Source organism: Oncorhynchus mykiss, chromosome 6 (assembly GCF_013265735.2).
Source record: "Oncorhynchus mykiss isolate Arlee chromosome 6, USDA_OmykA_1.1, whole genome shotgun sequence".
Taxonomy (NCBI): domain Eukaryota; kingdom Metazoa; phylum Chordata; class Actinopteri; order Salmoniformes; family Salmonidae; genus Oncorhynchus; species Oncorhynchus mykiss.
Window position 1 is genome coordinate 50536581 of NC_048570.1, and position 18083 is coordinate 50554663.

The 18083-nt window shown below is 43.6% G+C and overlaps 1 protein-coding gene across 2 annotated transcripts in view; it reads left to right on the forward strand.

The window, feature by feature from the left end:
- The first annotated feature begins 5112 nt into the window (after positions 1 to 5112).
- Positions 5113 to 18083, forward strand: part of LOC110526111 (zinc finger MIZ domain-containing protein 2) — an 88566-nt gene continuing 75595 nt past the window's right edge. The window contains exon 1 of one of the 2 annotated variants that reach the window (XM_036980389.1): positions 5113 to 5137. The gene's annotated coding sequence lies outside the window, so the exon portion shown is untranslated. Of the gene's footprint in view, positions 5138 to 11928; positions 12531 to 18083 lie in introns of those variants that run through there. The other variant, XM_021606739.2, reaches the window with a different exon arrangement.

Consider the following 18083-nt stretch of genomic DNA (forward strand, 5'->3'; position numbering starts at 1 on the left):
TTTGCTACTATGTGCTACACGATATCTATTGTTACAGTTTTTGTAAATCGATATTGACTGGGCTGCAGTGGAGATGGTAAGAAGCTTCGATATCATTGGGACCTAACTTCTAATGTCCTTTCCTGGTACACCCACACAGACACTGCAGTCAAAAATGCCAACCAGCGGCTCTCAGTCCTACGGTGGCTGAAGACGTTTTGCCTTACGTTAAACATTAACAAGTGTCACAACTTCTGCCGAAGTCGTTGCCTCTCCTTGTTCGGGCGGTGCTCGGCGGTTGACGTCACCGGTCTTCTAGCCATCATTGATCCATTTTTCATTTTCCATTGGTTTTGTCTTGTCTTCCCACACACCTGTTTTCAATCCCATTCATTACCTGTTGTGTATTTAACCCTCTGTTTCCCCTCATGTCTTTGTCAGAGATTGTTTATTGTCAGTGTTGTGTTTATTGTATAGGTGCGCGACGGGTCCTCGTACCCCATGTTTGTTTATATTAATTTCTTATTAGTGTTATAGAGCATCTTATGTGGACATTCATTAAAAGACTCCATTTTAGACTCCGTTTGACTCTCCTGCGCCTGACTTCCCTGCCACCGATACACACGACTCTGACAACAAGAGTGTCGGATTGAAGTGTCTGAAAAAATTTAAACAGAACCATAAGAGCAGATTACTTTTTATTGTCATCTTTACTGGCAGTTTTAAAATGTCTAATTGTAGTCACTTTCAATTGATGAATTGACTCCAAGAACCATAGATTGTTTGTAGTTCATAACATTAACACAACTGACAAATGTTGATTGACTGTAAATTGGGATACATGTTTTAATAACATTGGATATTTGATTGGGCTTAATGTTGCATACCTTGTTTTGTGCATGCCAACCAGGTGAGAATAACCAGAATGAATTGATACTTGAAGAATCAGGTCTTCAAGGCTGATAAAGCAGCCTTGCCCACTCCAAGCTCCTCTTCATGGTTCCCTTCTGCAAGACACAATTGTGTGAAAATAAAGCAGAAGGAATAGGAACCATATTCCTTTGAAGCAGTACTGGGTATATGCCTGAAGTTATTTTACCCTAATAAGCTTCTATGGAATATAAATAATCAAGTGAACGTGCACATTAAAGTCTACTCTGTTCAAAAGCTGACATGTAGATCTTAGCAAGGGTTTTACAAGGTTGTCACTAGCCAAATTTGCTTTATGTGAGCTTTACAGTGTCTTTATGCTAATCGTGAGCTAGCGTGACTACCATTGAAATGTCAGGCTGAAGAAGTTGCCTACCTTTAGCTGTTGTTTTGCTTAAATGCAAGGTTTTGGGCTAAAAACGTAACTCAAAAACATGTCCTGCTTCAGTACTAGCCAATAAGTCACATTTAGGTAGCTTGTCTTCCTTTAGTCAATGATAAAGCTAAATAAAGACAATACTCCAAAAATCGAGAACTACCAGGATGTTGAGCATCTCCGTTTTCTAATCTATGTATGCCTGGCCCTGCATTCAAGCAACAATCTTGCTAGTATGTAATTTGCCTTGGTTGTATTAACATAGTCCAATGTGTTTCCGTGGCCGTTATAGTTTACATGTTTTTTTTTCAGCAGGGCTTTTAATAAAACACAAGATGGCACCGTTCACTGCGGCTAGCAGTATGACCGGGCAGTTTGAGGCTAACTATATGATATAATATGGCCGGGGTTCGAGACTACCGACATTAGCTAAATTAGCTAGCAAATATCTGATTTAGTTTATACCAAGCACTGCTGATCCTGGTGCTGGATTAATGTTTGCTGAATTTTATAGCTAGTGATGAGAAACAGATCCTTCCACTGTAAACTTGCAGATAAACTCTATGATTCAGTAACAACAATTTTAAAAGACAAAACTGTTACCTTGTAAAGGTTCATACTCTGCTTGCAATGCAGTGGAAAAGGAAGTTCCTTCAACTGTGAAATCTGGTTGAAAGGAGGAGCTAGGGAAATTGGCTAGTCAAATTAGCATATTAAAGAATGAGTTAAATTAGTTTGTGTAGGTGTATATTTAGCAGCTGTAGGCGTTAATTTGATGTGTGCAGGACTGCTTGCAGCCGTTTAGCACGTTGGACTGTCTGCAAGCACATTTGCATGGCTTATTTGATGCCTGCACTTGTTTACTTTCACACGTAGAATTAAAAAGATTGCATATTGACGACGTGCTTTAAGATCCAAACGGAGCGTGAATCTACACCTTTTTCTCCCTGAGTATTCATGTAGCGGTTGTCGTCTGGGGAAGGAGAGGAGGACCAAGGTGCAGCGTGGTAAGTGTTCATATTATTTAATTAAAAATGCAACACTAGACAAAACAACCAACAAGACAAACAAACAGTCCTGAAAGGTGAAACAAAAACACTAAACAGGAAGCAACCACCCACAAAACACAATGGAAAACAGGCTACCTAAATATGGTTCTCAATCAGGGACAACGATTGACAGCTGCCTCTGATTGAGAACCATACCAGGCCAAACACAGAAATAGAAAATCATAGACAAACTAACATAGACAACCCACCCAACTCACGCCCTGACCATACTAAAACAAAAGACAAAACAAAGGAACTAAGGTCAGAACATGACAGTACCCCCCCCTCCAAAGGTGCGGACTCCGGCCGCAAAACCTGAACCTATAGGGGAGGGTCTGGGTCGGTGTCTGTCCGCGGTGGCGGCTCTGGCGCGGGACTTGGACCCCATTCCACCATAGTCTTTCTCCGCCTCCTTAACCGCCTCCGTGGCCTCTTAAGAGCGACGACCCTCGCCTGCCGACCTCAGACTGGGGACCCTAGCCACGGGTCCCGAATGGACGGGAGATTCCGGCAGCGCCGGAGTGAAGGACGACTCCGGCAGCGCCTGACAGGCGGGAGACTCCGGCAGCGCCAGACAGGCGGGAGTGGTGGGCAATTCCGGCATCGCCCACGTGACAAGCTGCTCTGGCAGCTCCTGGCTGACTGATGGCTCTGGCAGCTCCTGGCTGACTGACGGCTTTGGCAGCTCCTGGCTGACTGACGGCTCTGGCAGCTCCTTAGCGGATCTGGCGGCTCAGGACAGACGGGAGACTCTGGCGGCTCAGGACAGACGGGAGACTCTGGCGGCTCAGGACAGACGGGAGACTCTGGCGGCTCAGGACAGACGGGAGACTCTGGCGGCTCAGGACAGACGGGAGACTCTGGCGGCTCAGGACAGACGGGAGACTCTGGCGGCTCAGGACAGACGGGAGACTCTGGCGGCTCAGGACAGACGGGAGATTCTGGCGGCTCAGGACAGACGGGAGACTCTGGCGGCCCAGGACAGACGGGAGACTCTGGCGGCCCAGGACAGACGGGAGACTCTGGCGGTCCAGGACAGACGGGAGACTCTGGCGGCCCAGGACAGACGGGAGACTCTGCCGGCCCAGGACAGACGGGAGACTCTGGCGGCCCAGGACAGACGGGAGACTCTGGCGGCCCAGGACAGACGGGAGACTCTGGCGGCCCAGGACAAACGGGAGACTCTGGCGGCCCAGGACAGACGGGAGACTCTGGCGGCCCAGGACAGATGGGAGACTCTGGCGGCTCAGGACAGACGGGAGACTCTGGCAGCGCTGGGCAGGAGGAAGGCTCTGGCAGCGCTGGACAGGCGGGAGCACCTGTAGGGAGAAGACGGAGAGACAGCCTGGTGCGGGGGGCTGCCACCGGAGGGCTGGTGCGTGGAGGTGGCACCGGATAGACCGGACCGTGAAGGCACACTGGAGCTCTCGAGCACCAACCTTACCTGGTTGAATGCTCCCCGTAGCCAGGCCAGTGCGGCGAGGTGGAATAGCCCGCACTGGGCTGTGCTGGCGAACCGGGGACACCATGCGTAAGGCTGGTGCCATGTACACCGGCCCGAGGAGACGCACTGGCGACCAGATGCGCTGAGCCGGCTTCATGGCACCTGGCTCAATGCCCACTCTTGCCCGGCCGATACGAGGCGCTGCAATGTACCGCACCGGGCTATGCACACGCACCGGGGACACGTGTGCCTCACGGCATAACACGGTGCCTGCTCGGTCCCTCTCACTCTCCGGTAAGCACGGGGAGTTGGCTCAGGTCTCCTACCTGACTTAGCCACACACCCCGTGTGCCTCCACCCCAATACATTTTTGGGGCTGCCTCTCAGGCTTCCTTGCCAGCCGTGTTCCCTCGAAGCGCTGGCTCCCATTACCTGCTACCTCCACTCTCCTGGCTGCCTCCACCTGTTCCCATGGGAGGCGATCCCTTCCAGCCAGGATCTCCTCCCATGTGTAGCAACCCTTGCCGTCCAAAACGTCCTCCCATGTCCAGGAGTCCTGAGATCGCTGCTGCCCGATACCACGCTGCTTGGTCCTTTTTTGGTGGGTGGTTCTGTAACGGTTGTCATCTGGGGAAGGAGAGGAGGACCAATGTGCAGCGTGGTAAGTGTTCATATTATTTAATTAAATATGCAACACTAGACAAAACAACAAACACGACAAACAAACAGTCCTGAAAGGTGAAATAAAAACACTAAACAGGAAACAACCACCCATAAAACACAATGGAAAACAGGCTACCTAAATATGGTTCTCGATCAGGGACAACGATTACAGCTGCCTCTGATTGAGAACCATACCAGGCCAAACACAGAAATAGAAAATCATAGACAAACTAACATAGACAACCCACCCAACTCACGCCCTGACCATACTAAAACAAAAGAAAAAACAAAGGAACTAAGGTCAGAACGTGACAATTCATTACACTTGCAGTCTCGAGATAGAAGGTGGGGGGGATCTCGGCAGGCAAGAAGATGGCCTCGCAGGCAAGAAGATGCCCCCCTCCCCCTCTAATTTCCTTTGTGGCCAGAGTCAAATACTTTCTACATAGCAAACTTCACGTCAGGATAGGCAACCGAAATTAATAATTAATGTGTGTTATATTAAAAAGAGGGAGTAAAATGTAGGCAAACAATAAACATTTCAGAACAACTACTAGTCGAATAAGACATGGGAGAGATGACGAATTTTGGCAAAGAGATGTATTTATAGACTAATACACTTGAAACGAAAAGGGGGAGGGGGGTTCGGCACAACACCTGATCACTGGTTGCTTCTGGAAAAAGAGATCAAAGGTGGTGAGTGTAACCGGTGTGAAATGCTAGCTAGTAAGCAGTGCGTGCTAGTAGCGCTTCAATCGTGATTTCACTCGCTCTGAGACCTTGAAGTAGTTTCCCTGGCTCTGCAATGGCTGTGGCTTTTGCGGAGCGATGGGTAACAATGCTTCGAGGGTGACTGTCGTCGATGTGTGCAGAGGTTAGAGGCCTCTGGAATACTTGTCTCCTTACTGCTCATTGTCTGTGCAACATGAGACAGCGGATGGATTATAATCACTTTGACATATCCTTCACATTTAGTGGTGCTATCACACTGGCCAGCTAATTAAACTATTTGGGTGATGAACGGTGTACACTGCAATAGTGTTGCAAATATAGAGTAATCTAGGGCAATGGTTTCGATTATTTACGTTAACATATTATGGTTACCAAACTATAATTTCTACAGCCTTGAAAGGCAGGCATCAACATGGCCGAACGAGAGGCTGCCAGTGATTTGCTTGATATGGGTACAAACCTTTTTTCTATGAATCCAAATCGAGTGAGAACAATTTTTCTACGCTTGAGAACTTTCTTTTATACTTGTGAGAACTTTTTGTATGACTACAAATCGCTTTCTATGCGTGATAACGTTTTTTATACAGTGAGAATTTTTTTCTAAGAGTGAGAATTTTTTTGTATTTTTCTTGTAGTCAAATCCCTGCCAAAAGTCAGGTGATCTAAGCGCTTCCAAATATGGCATATCTCTCCTATGTGCAAACCTTTATGGCAGTCATTTTACTTAAGGCCCTTGGAAATTACCTGCATATCTGCAGTTATAAAACAATTCTAATGCAATATATTGATTTACAAATACAAATCATAAGGTGTTTGTTTGTGGATAGTGAATTGCAATTGTGGATAGCGATTTACATTTGTGGAAAATGATTTACGTTTGTGGGTTGGCGATTTACATTTGTGAATACATTTTTGCATGATATTGATCCAATAGCCGACACTCTGGCAGGCTAACGTTTTGACAATCCAACCGGTGTGTCTGAGCCTTAAGAATTAGCAGAGAGGATATTTTCCCTTATTGTAAGATAAGACCAGGGATGCTATCAGTCTCCAGTGTAAGATAATAGCGATTCAGAACATGTACTGGTCAGTTGGTCAGATTCAGCTTCTGGTGAGGTTACCAATATGTTCTACAGAGAAAACCTAACTGTTATGTGTTGACTGGCAGATATGTTCAGGATAGGTGTTGGCCATACATGCAGCTCCTTATTGCTTGCTAGTGAGCAGGTTTTTCAACCCCAGATTTCATTTATGACAACCCCGCTATGTCCCCTGAGACTCCAGCGTGGTGCCTGTCTGTGCCCCTCCACAACGGGTGGTCATCACCTCTGGTGAGAGGAACAACAGCTTGTTTTAAATGAGAAAGGCTCCCTCATTGTGTCAGATGGCTCTTCCCCAGGGCAAAGTCCTCTGCTCTTTGGCACGTCACATGGTTTAAGCCTGTCCCCGCACACGATCATCATTGGCTGAAGCCGGGTGCTCAATCTATATTATCTTGTATGCCACATCTCACCTCCATTGGCTCAAAAAACTCATTGCCATACCAATGCCATATAATAAAACCCGTTGCTCCAACCTTGACCCAGCTCCAACAATATCGTACCACCCATAATAATAGAAACCGACAGCCATGCCTATAATGTAGTTGACGCATTGTGGGATTGATTATATTTAGGTATATATTTAAGTATTGCCTTTGAAATACATATTATTATAAATCATAATAATGTACTTAGAATAACGTTAACATACCTCACATCACTATATGACTATAACTGAGGTCTTGTAGTGTTTTAATCCCATAGCTATGTGTGTCATTATAATCATATTTACACTAACATACTCCTGGGGGGGACTCACAGCAGGATGCAGCCCTCTCTGTGGACTTTCCCCCGCCCTCCTCCACCCTCCACTATCCTGGGACAAAGGTTGCATTCAAAATGACACCCTATTCCCCACATAGCGCACTACTTTTGACCAGGTTCTATAGGGCTCTAGTCAAAAGTAGTGCACTATGTAGGGTATCGGGTGCCATTTGGGACGTAGACCAACTGTTATTGACAGTCAGCAACTTTAAAGAAATGTTCCTGTTCTGGACAGAAAAGCAAAGTCACTCGATGGAATGCAGAGTGAATCCAAGAGGTTAAAAAGAATCCCATGCACACTCACACACGTAAAGTAATGACATTTCACAGTACAATAGTGTGTGGTAATTGGATTTAGTTTTCAAGTCCTCCTAAGGGGCATGTCATGTTTTGTCGTATCTCTATTAGGTGGAAGAAAACAGTGCATTCTTGGCATTTCTGTGGGATCTTATTGTTAGCTACCATGGGACATACAGTACTTAATCTGGGCATGCATGATCAAATTATAATAGCTTGCAAGTATTATCTGACTAATATACACACATTGATATCATAATATTCACTTATTAGGTGGAAGAATACAGTGCATTCTTGGCATTTCTGTGGGATCTTATTGTTAGAGACCATGGGACATACAGTACTTAATCTGGGCATGCATGATCAAATTACAATAGTTTGCAAGTATTGTCTGACTAATTTACACACATTGATATCATAATATTCAATAAGATCCCATTTTCATTCCAGGCTTGGTGCATCTTTTGCGAGAACATCCTTTGGGATTACTGGATTGGCTTCTTTGTTACCCTCTGCAGCAATGGGTGAAATTGTTGCACCATAGCACAGCATGGCCCATATCTTAGTCACACAGCATACATTCAATAGCAGTGTATCTCTGACCATTTAACAGGATACCAAACACACTCTGTGAGTGTGTGTGCCTGTTGTTCTGACAGTGGTAAATGACTGCAGCAGGTTGGGGTTGAGGCTGTGCGGCAGGATGAATTAGGTGGGAGGGAGGGGGGGGCACTTGGAAGGAACAGGGAGAATATGCCAAAAAAATGTAAGCTTCTGTTTCCAGGGCAACAAGGATCTGCAGATCACAGTTCTGTAGGCTCGTCACTTGGGCAGACAGAACCCAGAAATATGTCTAGTAGTGCACCACTAACATGAAACGGCATTCAGGTTTCACTCCGCTCTAGGAACAATTACGACAGGATCACTCCGTTTTGGAGCTTTGGTCCTTTATACACGGTATTCCTTTCATTATCATCATTATGTACAAGTCATATTTTATCAGTAGACTCCAATTGAACTAAGATGGCCTTCATCTGTGGAAAATAGACTGCATGTACTGAATGATGCCACAAAAAATATCAGGAATGTAAAGGCTGGACCTTCAATTAGGTAAGCATTTAACTCGGAAAAACATAATGTGGACAGATTAGTTTCCTAGAGACATATTTGGTCTATTGGAGCAAGGTGTCCATTTAGGTTTATTTATTTTGAAATAATGATGTTTTCCTAAACATGTATTTTTCGTACTCTGGGTGATCATCTATAAGCCATCCTCTTGAGCTTCTTGTATCCAGTGTGATCAGCTGACCGGTTTTCCCGGTGTGAGAGAGAGGGAACATGCTGAATAGATGCCCTCATGCACTTTGGCTAAGGAATGCTACACTTGGCACTAAACCGTGAGGGCTCATCAAGGCCAGATCAATTGTTAATCTCTCTTCAGCCTATCCCCAAGGCTCAGCACAGCTACGGGTTAATTCTCATGGTATGCTGTGACAGTCACAGGCAAGGAGACCTAGAAGCCCTCGAGGGGAGAACTACAAAAAGGTTACATTCCACAGACTGGAATATGGGTCTACTTGTTGTTATCAATTGTAAAAGACTACAAGTTGTCCCAAAAATGTTTGCATAACTTCCCACATTTAGTTTCTTTAATCTTTTAACAGTGTTAGAATTAGCTGCAAACAGATCCATTCTAATGTAATTAACATTTTCATAGTCATAAGCAATTGATAAGGACCTTATTATGTATTGTTTCTTTAAGACTCCCTTTCAAGAAAACTATTGTTTGGCAGCATATTATTATGAACTTATCTCCATGTGCCGGTATGTTCCTCTAAAAACAGAAAAAAACTATTTCCATACGCTCACTTGCATGCTGATTCATGATGAGAAGAGCACCACATTATTACCTCACGGGCTTACATTGTTTACAGTGGTAGCAGTGAATCATACAGTAATTACACCTAGTGTTGCTCCAGACTTTGCTGAAATAATGAGTCCTCCAAATCTCAAGAGGGACTACTGTAAACATAGGGATTTACAGAGCAGGACAACACATATTTCTCAGTCATATAGACCTTGAATGAACGTATGGGGATAGCAGCTATGACAAAACAAATCCTATACTATGACTAATAATGTGCAAAATATCTCTATGCAGAGGGACTCCTGTGGTCTGCTTTAGATCCTTTTTTGTAAATAGACTGATAAGCAGACAACTTGCTGTCAGCTCATGTCAACAGGAGTCATTGCAACATGTGTTCTGGGTACATCACATGTATACTACAGTACAAAAACAGGGTATGACACAATAATCTAAAGTTGGAAGAGGTTGATTCTCTTTGACCGACTACCACTTATATTTCAGCCCATATGGCAAATACAGTGGGGAAAAAAGTATTTAGTCAGCCACAAATTGTGCAAGTTCTCCCACTTGTTATCAGTATAAAAGACACCTGTCCACAACCTCAAACAGTCACACTCCAAACTCCACTATGGCCAAGACCAAAGAGCTGTCAAAGGACACCAGAAACAAAATTGTAGACCTGCACCACACTGGGAAGACTGAATCTGCAATAGGTAAGCAGCTTGGTTTGAAGAAATCAACTGTGGGAGCAATTATTAGGAAATGGAAGACACACAAGACCACTGATAATCTCCCTCGATCTGGGGCTCCACGCAAGATCTCACCCCATGGGGTCAAAATGATCAAAAAAATCCCAGAACCACACGGGTGACCTGGTGAATGACCTGCAGAGAGCTGGGACCAAAGTAACAAAGCCTACAATCAGTAACACACTACGCTGCCAGGGACTCAAATCCTGCAGTGCCAGACGTGTCCCTCTGCTTAATCCAGTACATGTCCAGGCCCGTCTGAAGTTTGCTAGAGAGCATTTGGATGATCCAGAAGAAGATTGGGAGAATGTCATATGGTCAGATGAAACCAAAATATAACTTTTTGGTAAAAACTCAACTCGTCATGTTTGGAGGACAAAGAATGCTGAGTTGCATCCAAAGAACACCATACCTACTGTGAAGCATGGGAGTGGAAACATCATGCTTTGGGGCTGTTTTTCTGCAAAGGCACCAGGACGACTGATCCATGTAAAGGAAAGAATGAATGGGGCCATGTATCGTGAGATTTTGAGTGAAAACCTCCTTCCATCAGCAAGGGCATTGAAGATTAAACGTGGCTGGGTCTTTCAGCATGACAATGATCCCAAACACACCGCCCGGGCAATGAAGGAGTGGCTTCGTAAGAAGCATTTCAAGGTCCTGGAGTGGCCTAGCCAGTCTTCAGATCTCAACCCCATAGAAAATCTTTGGAGGGAGTTTAAAGTCCGTGTTGCCCAGCAACAGCCCCAAAACATCACTGCTCTAGAGGAGATCTGCATGGAGGAATGGGCCAAAATACCAGCAACAGTGTGTGAAAACCTTGTGAAGACTTACAGAAAACGTTTGATCTCTGTCATTGCCAAAGGGTATATAACAAAGTATTGAGATAAACTTTTGTTATTGACCAAATACTTATTTTCCACCATAATTTGCAAATAAATTAATAAAAAATCCTACAATGTGATTTTCTCTTCTCATTTTGTCTGTCATAGTTGAAGTGGTGAAAATTACAGGCCTCTCTCATCTTTTTAAGTGGGAGAACTTGCACAATTGGTGGCTGACTAAATACTTTTTTTACAGTTCTAAAATAATTAATTGACTGCTCTCCATTTCCATCTGTAAAATTACAATTCAGGTAGACAACTATTATTTTGTGAATTATTATTAATGAATTAGATCATGTATTATTGTTATTAATATTGTTATACATACTTAGCAATTACAACTAGTCTGATTATTTAGGCTGTAATACACACAGCCTGAAACTAATGCCTGCAAAATCTTGTAAATGTTCCTTACAAGCAAGAATATTGAATACAATTACATTTAAACTTATTATACCGGTTTGTCCTTCATCTGCTCGAAATTTAAGACAAAGTATGTTGAGGAAAGTATTATTTACCTGACTTCTCAGTCAGTTTTGCACCTAGGTAAAATTATTTTTATATTGGATATCCAGTTTTGTCTCATGAATAGATATTGAACCAAGGATGCCATGATAATTGTATATTCTGAAACAGGGGAGGATGGGGAACAATCAACACGTTTTCTTTGGTGAATTTTTAATTATCTAAAATGTTTTATTCGGATTTCAATTTTCAGAAAAATCTAAAATTCCCACAAAAACAGTGTTGATTGTTCTTCATTCAGACTATACAATTTTCATTGTTATGGCATGCTTGGTTCAATAGCTATTGATGATAGAACTGAATATCCAACATTAAACTAAAATATGTTTTAAAAATCAGAAAAAACAATACTTTCCTATGGATATTTTGTCCAAAAAAAATCGAGCTGTTGAAGCAACAGAGTTTAAATGTAATTTCATTATACATTCTGGCTTGTAAAATTACATTGTTTACATTTACACGATTTTGGAAGCATTCGTTTCAGGCTTTATATACAAATGAATTACCTGTGTACTACAGCCTGATTAATCAGACTACATTACAGTGTGGTCATAGAAGTCCTTGATCTCATGCATAAATTACACCAGCCCATTGTGCAACAGAAGGAAGCAGCTTGTTAGCTAGCTAGCTGGCTGAACTGTGGTGGCTAGAATTCGCACTGTAACGTTAGTGGAGAACAGAGCCAAGGAAAGTGCAGCCCTTCAATACAGCAGGCAAGCAGACCAGGCTGCCCTCAGTTATCAGGCCAGTTAGCGACATTATTGAGAGGGTAGGGCAGGGTTATCCATCAAAGCAGAACGCTTGGGTGACGGACAACGCTACACTGTTTTGAAATTAATTGAATTAAAGCTGTACTTTATTGAAATAGCACTGATGGTGCCGAGCGCTGGAGAAGGGTAGCTAGTTAACGTTAGCTGGTTAAGTAACGTTAGCCTAAACAAGTTTCCTAGGTAGACGAGCCTGGACAACCTTTCGACATTTAACGTTAGTTAGCTACAGTAGCAACTTGTCCTAAAAGCTAACGTTAGATAGCTGGCTACGTTATTTTGTCAGTACAATTTATCTTAATGAAACCGAGTCCCAATCATCCAGAAAACGGGTTTGCGCATTACTGCCGCGGAGCTCAGACTGCAGCCACGCAGACCAACCCCGGCCAGTTGAAGTTGCAAGGTAAGTCAGCACCAGCAGCCACTTCACTCCATTGTCACTTAAAGCTAACGTTGGCTAGCATGTAGCTAAACAGCGAGCAGGCTAAACCATCATCTAACTAGTTAGCTATAAAACCTATAGCTAGTGGTAGCACTGTACTACCACATCATTGACTTTTGCCAACTAACGAGCTACATTTTGGTACAAGATATTTGTTACATCAGAGTTGTTTACTAACTAGCAGGGCACAGAGCTAGCTAGTTAGCTTGTTAGCCACAAATGGCCCAAGCCATTATTCGCATGTTAGTCAATCGTCTCGTCATAGATTTAGGAAAGTAACGTTAACGTAAGTAGGCTACGTAGTTACGATTTTGTCTTGGAATTGAACTACTGTCTCGTAAAATATCCAAATTCGTCTCAAGGTTTAGCTAACGTTTGCTGGCTAGCAACCATTTCGTAAACAGTCACACTGACAGTTGCCTTTATTTATACCGCATTCAAAATGTCTTCAATTAATATTTTTTCCAATCATTGTGGTTTAAATATAACGTAACTGTACCACTACAATATGAATACGATAACGACAGTAGTGTTTGTTTACGAATGGGGGGCGACATTGGTCAGCTTTGCTAACGTTAGCGAATTTTTGTTGTCTTCATCGTACGTTCAAATGAGAAGTAGCTAAGAATGTGCAGTTCGCGCACGATTCGTTTTTTTTTTGTCATGATTCCGAGTGACTCGGTTCATTTTTGTCGTTCGTTTGACCTGCTGGAGACGTATTCTCGAACATCAACTGTCTATTTGCATGTTTAGAACGGATCAGTGATCGCATGGTGCAACAATGAATGCAATTAATTTATTGAATGGTGTGATGGACACCGCTTTGTAGAACCAAAACATACACACAGCCTCTGGTCAACGAACTCGAGAACGAATCGTTTGGGTGCTGCAGTTCGCGAACGATAGGCTATTGTGCGAATCACTCACGGCAGTCAAGCAATGCATTCCGCCAAGTGTCGTTCACAATCTAGTCCGGTTGCGGCCACCACAAATGCACCTCGTTTCAACTGTATCAAAAAAAGATCTAATTTGTTTGCCTAGCAAACAACAAATGTAGATTGTTTAAAGCACACTTACAAGTCTGTCACAGATGACAGCTCCAATAAGCCCCTTATGGTGAAGGACATGTGAACGAGAGGCTTGTAGAATTATGACTCTTGACTTTTCAGTGGCATCAGTTCATCTAAACCTAGGGTGTAGAAATACACCCACCAGTTGAAGCTCATTTACTGTACTTCCACACACATTTTTAACTCTAAAATGCTATTTGGAGAACTGCAAAAAAATAAAATGTTCCTCCCAATACATTATCACCACTATATTAGGTTTAAAGGTCTGTGGAATGGTGTGTACAATGTACTACTCAACCTCGTCATACATAGGCTAAATTAGTCAATGTAGCCTACTTGTGGAACAGCGCAACATGAAGTAGATGTATATTACACACTATCAAATACCGACATCAATATGAAAGTAACCTGAGCATAAAACAGCTGACTGCGAATTCAAACTATGCCAGATAAACCCTACACATGCATTGAAATAAAAGGCATACGTCAAAGGAATTACTTAGGCCTACAATCGACCAAGGACGCATAAAGACAAACAAACTCGACCAAGGAATTAAGAAAAATCTACACATTAAGGCCGCACCTGTGATTCAGCACCACTAAATGGAAAGTGCCTTGATACAGGTAGGCATAGTGGAGCACTGTGGGGTGTGGCTGAATAGACAGCGTCTCTGTCTAGTAGCCAGCTAGAATTAGGTTATGCAGTTTGTGGGCAGTTAGACATTTTCTGGGCACAGTTGAATAGCCCACAATGCTTATTTGAACATCATAACTGGCACTCAGATTTTTTTAAATTGTAAATTGTCACTCATATGACAGGTTGCAGACTCCCTGCTATAGGCTATATATTTAATTAAATACAATTTTATTGGTCACCTACACCATATTTAGCGGATGTAGCGAATTGATTGTGTTCCTAGCTCTAAAAGTGAAATAATATCTAACAATACACACATCTCAAAGTAAAATATTTTAAGAAATATATAATTATTAGGATGATCAATGTCGGAGTGGCATTGACTAGAATACAGTATTTTACTCATTTCATATGTATGCAGTATGTTAACATTATTAAAGTGACCAGTGATTCCATGTCTATGTACATAGGGCAGCAGCCTCTAAGGTGCAGGGTTGAGTAACCGGGTGGTATCCAGCTAGTGATAGTGACTAATTTTAGGGCAGGGTACTGGGTTGAGGCCGACTAGTGGCTATTTAACAGTCTTATGTCCTTGCGATAGAAGCTCTGTTTCAGTCTCTCTGTCCCAGCTTTGATGCATCTGTACTGACCGTGACTTCTGGATGATAGCGGGGTGAACAGGCTGTGACTCGGGTGGTTGATGACTTTGATGATCTTTATGGCCTTCCAGTGAAATTGGGTGTTGTAAGTGTCCTGGAGGGTGGACAGTGTGCCCCTGTAATGCGTTGGGGAGACCACCCTCTGGAGAGCCCTGCTGTTGTGGGCGGTGCAGTTGCCATACCAGGTTGTGATGCTCTCAATGGTGCATCTGTAAAAGTTTGTGAGTGTCTTAGGGGCCAAGCTGAATTTCTTCAGCCACCTGAGGTTGAAGAGGTGCTATTGCGCTGCCTACACCACACTGTCTGTGTGGGTGGACCATTTCAGATTGCCAGTGCCAAGGAACTTGAAGCTTTTCAGCTTCTCAACTGCGGACCCATCGATGTGGATGGGGGCATGCTCCCTCTGCTGTCTCCTGAAGTCCATGATCAGCTTCTTCATTTTGTTGACGGTGAGGCACCACTCTGCCAGGGCCTTCACCTCCTCCCTGTAGGCTGTCTCGTCATTGTTGGTAATAAGGCCTACTATTGTTGTGTCGTCTGCAAACTTGATGATCGAGTTGGAGTTGTGCGTGGCCACCCAGTCATGGGTGAACAGGGAGTACAGGAGGGGACTGAGCATACACGCATATGAGGCCCCTGGTGTTGAGGATCAGTGCAGTAGAGGTGTTGTTGGGGTTGGCCTGTCAGGAAGTCCACGACCCAGTTGCACAGGTTAGGGTTCAGACCAAGGGCCTGGGCTAGGAGGGTACTATGGTGTTGAAGGCTGAGTTGTAGTCAATGAACAGCGATCTTACATAGGTATTCCTCTTGTCCAGATGCAGTGATTGCATCGTCTGTGGATCTATTGGGGTGGTATGCAAATTGAAGTGGGTCTAGGGCGTCAGGTAAGGTGGTGGTGATATGACCCTTAACCAGCCTCTCAAAGCACTTCATAATGACATGAGTGAATACTACAGGGCGATAGTCATTTAGTTCAGTTACCTTTGCTTTCTTGGGTATAGGAACAATGGTGGACATGTTGGAGCAAGTGAGGACAGCAGACTTACCCACGTCGGCCACGGAGAACGAGCACCCCCACAGTCCTCGGGAGCGGGCTGCATCGGTGGCACTGTGTTATCTTTAAGGAGGGTGAAGAAGGTGTTTAGCTTGTCCGGGAGCAAAGCGTTGGTTTCCGCGACGTGGCTTGTTTTCCCTTTCTAATCTGTAATTGTCTGGAGTCCCACCTTGCTGTGGTTAAATGCACTGGTTCACACTTTCAGTTTTGTGCGAATGCTGCCATCTATCTGTGGTTTTGAGTTTGGGAAGGTTTTAATAGTCACAATGGTAACATTCCCTATACACTTCCTGTTGAACTCAGTCACCGTGTCAGTGTATACCTCAATGTTATTCTCAGACGCAACCTGGAACATATTCCAGTTCGCGTGATCAAAACAATCTTGAAGCGTGGATTCGGATAGGCCAGACCAGGGTTGAATAGACCTTAGCACGGGTACTCCCTGTTTGAATTTCTGCCTATAGGAAGGGAGGAGCAGAATGGAAACAAAGGATCCAATTTGGGAAAGTGTATTTTTTTATTTATTTTACCTTTATTTAACTAGGCAAGTCAGTTAAGAACAAATTCTTATTTTCAATGATGGCCTATGAACAGTGGGTTAACTGCCTTGTTCATGGGCGGAACTACAGATTTTTACCTTGTCAGCTCAGGGATTCAATCTTGCAACCTTTCGGTTACTAGTCCAACGCTCTAACCACTAGGCTACCTGCTACCTATTCATGGTTGCCAAGGGAAGCCAGACTTCCCGGAAAAAAACACCAAATACTTTATTCTTTAGCCTCTGTGTTTCATAAATTTTTCCAATTCGCAAGAGGCTGAATGTATTTCACCGGAGAAAGCATCCGAGCGAACGGAACAGTGCCCCTCTGTCTCACTATGTGTAGCGTATCTGTCTGATGCTGTCCAGTCAGAAAGAGTATGACATTGTTGCAGCCCGTAGCATTGAATGCAAGGGAAACCAGCAACGGTGTCGCCTCCCTGGCTTCAGACCAATCATATCACAAGCCAAATGACATTATTTCCAGAAAAAAAAGTGAATTGTTGTCCTACAGTGGCTGGCTAGCTAGCTAAAATCGTCCCTTTCCTAAATTAGACATGGATTGTGATTTGGACTTGTGGTTTGACTTATTTCTCCGTACTATCCACTGATTATAATGCCAATTCTGATCCAACCATACATTTCATACATTTTGCCCCTGACCTGAGAGCATGGAAGTTCAACATGTAGCTAGAGGTAGTATACTAATGTTAACTAGCTGCCGTGGCGTATCGTTGCCCATGAAAGGAAGTTAGGCTAGCCAGCAAGTATTTCAGCCAGGTAGCCTAGGACAACAAAAACTAAAAGTGTGTACTGTATGACAGAGTCATAGACCGTTTAGCCAACATGAAAGAGGAGGATGGCATTTGCGTTTCTCTACATAGGGTGAGTCAACATGTTTTTTTTCCACTTGCGCGCACACACATTACCACCGTATTGGACAGCCACATCATATTTAGCCAACATTGATTGGACAAAATGTTGGTATTTTTTAGTTACCACCGTATTAGACTAAGCATAGGTGATTCGATGATATTGAAATGGTGCTGGAATAGTGGCGGCAGCTCCTGTTTTCTTTGCGACCATTTATTTTTTATTTTTACCTTTAAGTGAGTTAAGAACAAATTCTTATTTTCAATGACTGCCTCGAAACAGTGGGTTAACTGCCTGTTCAGGGGCAGAACGACGAACGACAGATTTGTACCTTGTCAGCTTGGGGATTTGAACTTGCAACCTTTCGGTTACTAGTCCAACGCTCCAACCACTAGGCTACCCTGCCGCCCCATGCTGAAGATCATGTCACTGTTAGTTAATACAATTGTGTTTTGTGGACTTCACAGGACAGATGTTGTTCTCCGGTGTTGTAATGAAACAAATGTGTGGTTGAATTTATTCTGACACTGTGTCTTCTCATTGTCTCAGCCTTAGGCCTATATACCATGGTCGCAAGGTATATGAACTAACAGATTATAGAGAAAACGACACAATTATCACAACACACGGGTTACAATTACAGGTCGACCGATTATGATTTTTCAATGCCGATACCGATTAAT